Source organism: Carlito syrichta, unplaced genomic scaffold (genome assembly GCF_000164805.1).
Source record: "Carlito syrichta isolate Samal-C Ts95f unplaced genomic scaffold, Tarsius_syrichta-2.0.1 Scaffold279718, whole genome shotgun sequence".
In the NCBI taxonomy this organism is placed as follows: domain Eukaryota; kingdom Metazoa; phylum Chordata; class Mammalia; order Primates; family Tarsiidae; genus Carlito; species Carlito syrichta.
The window spans coordinates 1-7,615 of NW_007223814.1; positions in this window are offsets into that span (position 1 = coordinate 1).

A 7,615-nucleotide genomic window follows, 5' to 3' on the forward strand; every position below is an offset into this window, starting at 1 on the left:
CGTGCCTGAATGAAACGTAATTGTACACCTAACCCTTAACTGTACCCCACAAAACCATAATAAAAAATATTGATTAATTAAAAAAAAAAGAAAATGACTGACAGTAGTGGGAAACTATGGCGGGGGAGGGAGAGGGGATTAACGTTAGCAAATATCTGTCTGGGGACAGGGAAACACCTCTTATCAACAAGGGTGCTTGAACGAAATGTACTTGTATACCTAACCCTTAACTGTACCCCACAATATCATAATAAAAAATATTGATGATAAAAAAAACTTTGAAATAAAATAATGACAGCTAAAATATATTAATTACTTTTGTCAATATTCTAAAGTGGACTGATTTACATAGTACAAGAAATCACTGAAAACAAGGGAAAAACTACAGTCTTTATGGGGGCCCCATTAATTCACTGAAACTGCTTATCTTCTTAACTTCTTTACTTTGGAATTATCAAACATCTCAAGAAAAAAAAATGATACTGAATGCTGAACATTTTTTGTGTGTGTGTAAACTTTCTTTCTCTCCTCTGAATCTTGCTCTCACTTCCATAAGCAAAATCAATAATTATGAGGCAAAGTCAAGAAAATGTGAATCAAGAATAGAGAGAGCTGAAGGAAAACTGAAATCACAGAAATGAAAAATGCAATCACTGAAACAAGAAAGGATAAGATAAGAATCAGACTGATGAGAGAATTGGTGAATTGGAGGATAATGATTAGGAATCTACCCAAAACAACACAGAGGATAAAGAAAGAAAGAAAAAAAATTAGACGATATGAGGCAAGGAGAAGCTCCAACATGTGCCTCATAATTGTTCCAAAATTAAAGAACAGAGAACATGGCTGATAATTTTCTTGAATTAATGAAAAACAGAAGTCATCAGAAAGAAAATGCTTGGTATACAACAGAACAAATTTTTTAAAAATTTATACCCATGATTTTTATTACAATAAAAGTGTTATTTCCATAGTGCTACACACTACCCCAAGGGTTTCACATGAAGCTACCAAGAGAGTGAGAATCTGTGATACCAAGAACCAGGTAGAAGAGAGAGGCCCAGAGAGGTAAGCTCCCCCGCTTTAAGGTAGCTAGCCTTAAAAACAGCAACTGAGGGGGTTGAGGTATTGAGCAAAGCCCTACAATAATTTATAAGAATGCAAAAATTTGAGTTTAAAAGTCATACAAAAAGAAGGGCCCTGAAAAATACATCTTTTGGATTGGTACTTTATAGAGCTACACCTTAGGAATAATGCTAGGCCAGAATTAGATCACATGGAGGTCCATCATGGTCAAACAGTTGAAAATCAACCTCCTCCCCAGGAAAAAAAAAAAACTTGAAAGCCATTAAGAAAAAAAACTGTAAAAAAAATCTTAGAAAGCAAGATTTATTGAGAAGACAGAAAAGCTTCCAGAGTGGGAGGGGACCCGAGAGGATTGCCCCAAAATAAACTAATTAACAAATTAAAATCACAGCTAATTCCTAAGCTAAAATAATGGAAGCCAAAGACAATAGAATTGTACTTTTTTAAAGCAGAAAGAAAACATCTGCTAACATCAAATTTTATGTATAGCAGAAATGCATAACAAAAACAAGTGATCCCAAACAATTTTTTACAGAGAAACACAAACTGAGAGAATTTGTCATTATCAAATCTGCACTAAAATAACAAAATTTCTTCTTTAGAAAGAAGGAAACTGATCCCAGTGGAAAAGCTAATATGTGGGTAAGTGAATATAGACTACATGAACAATATGTGTGGGGATATATCTTTGTGGATATTAAAATAAAATATGAAAATACTAAGAGAAAATTATGTACATTACAATAATGCCACACAATTTGAGAAGAGGATAAATGGAGTTAAAGTGTTCTAAGGTCCTCTTATTGTCTGGAATGTGTACATGTATTAAATTATATTAGACTTCAAAAACACAGAGATGTAGATTGTTATCTGTAGATTCATAATACTTAAACTATATAAAAATATATATAACAGAGAGTCAATTGAATATTTTTAATGTAGAGTTAAAAGTATAATTTAAAAGAAGTCAAAGGAGAAAAAAAGAATTGAGAATAATTAAGACAATAGAAGGCAAATGAAATAAAAGTGTTGCAGTAATTACCTTAAATGTAAAACAAGTATATGGTGTTAGTTTGAGTCCTTCAGGAAGCAGCCACCAAGATGAAATGAGAGCTACAAAAGTCTCATTAGCACAAATAAAAGCAGAGAGGAAAGGTTGCAGAAGAACACAGGAAGCATATCAGACCATAATGCAGATCTAATACCTATAAAAAAATAGGGGAAAGAAGGAGGATGGAGGCGGAAAAATCTCAGGCTGCAATGCAACTTTAAGGAAGTGTCAGAGCAAAAATGGTCACACATTGGACAGAATAGGCTAGACTCTAGAACCCCTGCCATGCTGACTCCTTGGCTGATAGCAGCCTAAGTAAAGAATGACCTTGGACTGAATGCAGGAGTCAGTCTCAAAGTAGTTGGAAGCTATCTGCTAATGACACTCTTTGTGGTAACTTTTCTCTTAAAGACAGATCTGGTAAACAACCTCATAGATGTCACAGCCTACCATTTGTACTATATAAATCCACATCTCCACACATGTTCACACAGCAACTTCTGTGGCCTTCCTTACCAAGGGAAACAGAACAGGAAGGTTAGTGAAACAATCTATCACCCCTGTCATGATAGTTGATCTTGGGGCTACATCTGGTGGTTATTATATCCCTACTCCACTATCCATTCTCGAGTCCCCTCACCTCACCCTCAGCTATTATCTCTGAAAGTTTTAATGCTTAGCTGGTAATATTACTACCCAAAGCTTCATTTTTTGAAAAGTCAAAGATCCTGGTAATCATACTCCCTCAGGACACAGTTTCTGCATTTGCTCATTAACAACATTGATTCCATACATATTCCTCCCTGTCTCAATTGTGTGAAAGCATCCCCACTTACTTGATCCTGGATATATCATTTCGATCCCTACAGTCTCTATTCTAGATGTACTACTTATATCTTCCAATAGACTGCAGCTGAGCCTCTTTAGCTTTATTATTTGGCAGATCTGACAGAATCCAAATCATAATAAAAAATTAGGGATGCATGGTCACTTGGTACCCATGAGTAAGTATTCTACCAGGACTCAGTGGCACTCCAGGAGCTGTTTCTCAAAAAGTGTATAATTTTCTACTGCAGATGGCTTGGTCTTTCTCCAGATTGCCAGAGGCCTGCATTGTAATTCTTCCACTGGTGCTTGCCATAAATTCCATAATGAATCTTTTTTCATATCAGACATTTCCAATAGCATGGTGTTGGCTGGATCATATGGCACAAGAAGCAAGGGTGCTTGTGTCAAAGCTGGCAGCCTTTTATATTATTGTCTGTAGGCCAGGGCACAATTCCTAGGAATAGAGTTATGCTACTTCCAGAATCTAAAGAGGACCGTCAGACATTGTGTAGCAAATTGTCTTTTACTTTGAAAGAGATATCGTGACACACTAATGAGTACATGCCCTAAAAAGTTTAATAGGGTATCAGGTTCCTGAATCTCCATAAGATATAGCTCCTATCGTCTGAAGTACCAAGGCCTCTAGTGTGCTACTTATACTTATCTTGTCCAATCAACATGATATCATCAGTGTCATGAATCAATGTGTTATTCAGTGGCATAACAAGATGATCCAGGTGTTCAGATCTCTTTGAATTATTATGATAGACAATGTAACATTAATAGCTGAAGCAAAAATAAATGAATTGCTGTCCACATAGGTGCAAAGTATCTCTACTCTATTGAGAATGGAAGAGAATACATTTGCCAAATAAAGACCACATAGTATGAACTTGAGACATTATTACTCTGTCCTACCAATGATACCATATCTGGCATGGCAGCTGCAGTTGAGACTGCTCCTTGGATGAGAGTAATGACATTTTGATAGGCAGTTCCCACCCTCAAGTTTCCTTATGTTTGCCTTCTTCTAATCGTAGATGTAAGCAGCATCCTCTATGACTGTCCCTCTCATTGGCTGTTCCTCTCAACTATACTCAGTGGCCTAAATGGACAGAGAGTCTTCTGGATCATCTCATGTAATTTAATCCTCTGGTGGGTATTCTGGCATTATAATATATCCATTGCAGGATGCTCATCTCCTTTAGCATTTTTGCTTCTTCTACAATTTGCCTTAGCAACTCAAACATTTCAGTTTCACTCAGCAGGACTATTACTTTCTTCAAAGCTTCCAAGAACCATCCTAGCAGTTAACTTTCCTCGTTGCCTGGGATCCCAGACAAGGTGTTTGCGGCTCAAGACTGTAATCCCAGCACTTTGGGAGGCAGAGGCAAGAGGATTGCCTAAACCCATATGCAAATTCCACATCCTTAACTTAAGTGATAACACATCACCCTATTCATTTCCTTTATTTGAGATACTTTAAAATCATTTTTTCAAATCCTTACCTAAGTGAAGCAAATTATGTGACTGAGAGGGGGGAAAGTAGCAGATTTAGAAAAGAAGGCAATCTCAGAAACCACAAATTATCTGTTCACATTGCTGAAGTTAATAAGAATGAAACTAACTTAGACAACCACTCCCCCCAAAAAAAGTTTTCCCATCTTTTTACTACACGCTGTTTCTTTAGTGATTCTTTTGTTTTCTTTAATAGTAGAAAAACGACACCAATAATACATAAGATTTATATTATGAAAGATTTGAATCCAAAAATTATGAAAGTCTTTGTTCTTTATTCCTTCTTCATATGCCTCTCTTTTCTCCTTATGTAATAAATGTCAAAAAAGAGAGAAGATGATTTATGTATAGATATAAATATGAGTAAAGATAAATATATAGTTTAGGCAGATCTAAAGACAGATACATTTTTATACACATAGGGTAATATTTTACATATTAATCTGTAACCTTTTTTAACTAACAATAGGTCTTGGATATCTTGACATATTAGTATGTATAGATCTACTTCATGATATTTTATAGTATAATTATAACATGTTCTACTTAATCAGTTTCAAACTGATGAATGATATGGGTTAAATTGTGTCCCTAAAAAAGATATGTTAAGTTCTAATCCTCAATACTGATTAATGTGACCTTATTTGAAAATAGGGTCTTTGCAGATGTAATCAAGTTAAGATAAGGTCATACAGAATTAAGGTGGGTTAATATGTCTGATATCTTTATAAGAGACAAACTGACACAAAGATGCAGACATGGGAGAGAATACTAAAGATTGCTGGCAAACTACCAGAAGTTTGGAATAGGCAAGGAAAGATTCTGTTCTAAAGGTTTCAGAGGAAGCATGGTTCTGCTGATGGTTTGTTTTTGGACTTCTAATCTCCAGAACTCTGATACAATGAATTTTTGCTGTTTAAGTTATCCAGTTTATGCTACTTTGTTATGGCAGCCTTAAGAAACTAATACAATCAATATTTACATTGTTTCCAAATTTTTTCCAAATTTTCACACTTCAATACTGTCAATGTGCACAGGAAATATCTCTGCTTAACTCGTCATTCAAACCCAATCAACTAACAATTCTGAAACTTCACAACAGGGGAGAAGAAAACCCAGGACTCAGGTGCTTCTCACTTAAAATCATAGAAGGAAACATGGAACCAACCATACTGCCCATCAAAAGAGGATTGGATTTTTAAAAATGAGATATATATATGATGGAATATTATGCAGCCATAAAGAAGGACAAAATTATGAACTTCACAGCAACTTGGATGAACTTAGAGTCTGTAACACTGAGTGATCTATCACAGAAACAAAGAACTGGGTATCGTATGTTCTCACTTGTAAATGAACCTTGAACAACTATTGTAATACTCTAAGAAAGGGATTGGCAGTAGTGGGAAACTGCCAGGAGAGAAGGAGAGTGGGATTGACAGTAATGGGAAACTGCCAGGGAAAGGGAGCACACCTCATCAACAAGGATATCTGCATAATGAACACTTGTATACCTAACTCTGAATTGTGCCCCACATCTTTAAAATTAAAATTTTTTTAAAAGAAAGATTAAGATTTACTGATTTTAAGGGAAATTGTGATGTGTCTATAATTCCCTATGAAATAAAACTGAGAAAAAATGGCATAATAAAGATAAAAGGTGTCATAATACATGAGTAACCAATGAATAACTAATGAATCAAAGTTCTTAAATAATCAGACTCAGTGAGTATATTTCATCATGACAACAAGGATATCATATTGCATAACAAAGATATTCTCAAAATTTGTAGTGCTCCATCAACCCTTGGAAAAAAAATAGACATTTGTTTCTTATTTACTTAAAGTCCAAAGCAGGTTTTCTGACCAATGAAAGTTTCTCTAATTAGTAATTCAATGACCCAGGCTAATTTCATTTTATAGTTCTACCATCTTTTACATATGGCTTCCACTGTGCTTATGTGCATTAAACTACTCAAGACAAAGAAAGAGCAGGGAAATTGTCATTCAGAGGTTCTCATGGGCCAGTCCTGAAGGTGCTACACATACTTTTGCCCTTATCCCATCAGCTAGAACTGAGACAACGGGCTCACCTAACAGCAAAGGACTAAAAAGATTGTGTAAACTATAGATAATGAACTGTAACTCAGTCTTCTTAAATTGCTCTTTCCTTTTATTTGTGAATAAAATAACTCCAAAATAATTATCTTAAAAACTCATAGAGGAAAATTCATATAACTTTGATGGACATCATTATAATAAAAAATATACCTATAGTTTGAGGGATGTTCTACATAGTATTTAAAGGAGATATAATTTCTTAATTGTGAAGAGATAGCTATAATAAATTATTCATAGATGTTTTTTAAAAGATACTCAGTAACTTTATTATACAAGAATTGTATAGTACTATATGTCAAAGTTGAATAACATACGCAATTATTTTAAAGACAAACATTTTTATAAACTACAGATATTTATTTAAATTATTTTCACTATCATGCTTAGTATATATTTTTATTATAAATTGGATCATACTATGATATATTGTTCTGTGGCTTTATTTTTTTCACTTAATATCTCTGGGATATTTTTATGAAGGAAAATGCTTAACAAGCAAACTTTTTTCTGTCTCTACAAATTGCAATAATGTTAGAAATTAAATGTTAGAAATTAAGGTTACAAATCTTTTGCTATTACAAATGCTGTAGTATTCCACATCACTGAGCACCAATTTTTACATACACGTATAAGAAACTCTAAACATTAGATTTCTAGAAATGAAACCTCTGGGTCAAAGAGTCTGTGTGAGATGACATACAAATGGCATAAAAGTATATGAAAAAATGTTCAACATCATATTTCATTAGGTAGCTACAAGTTAAAACAACAATGAGATACATTAACTTTTAAAATGGCTAAAATCCAAAACACTAAAAAGCAAAGATAACCCTCATTCACTTACTGATAAAAATGCAAAATTGTACAGCAACTTTAGAAGCCAGTCTGGCAGTTTCTTGCAAAGCTTGACGTTGTTTTACCATATGATCTAGCTGTCATATTCGGTGATATTTACCAAATGAGTTGAAAATTTATGTCCATACACATACCTATCCATAAATGTTTACAGTC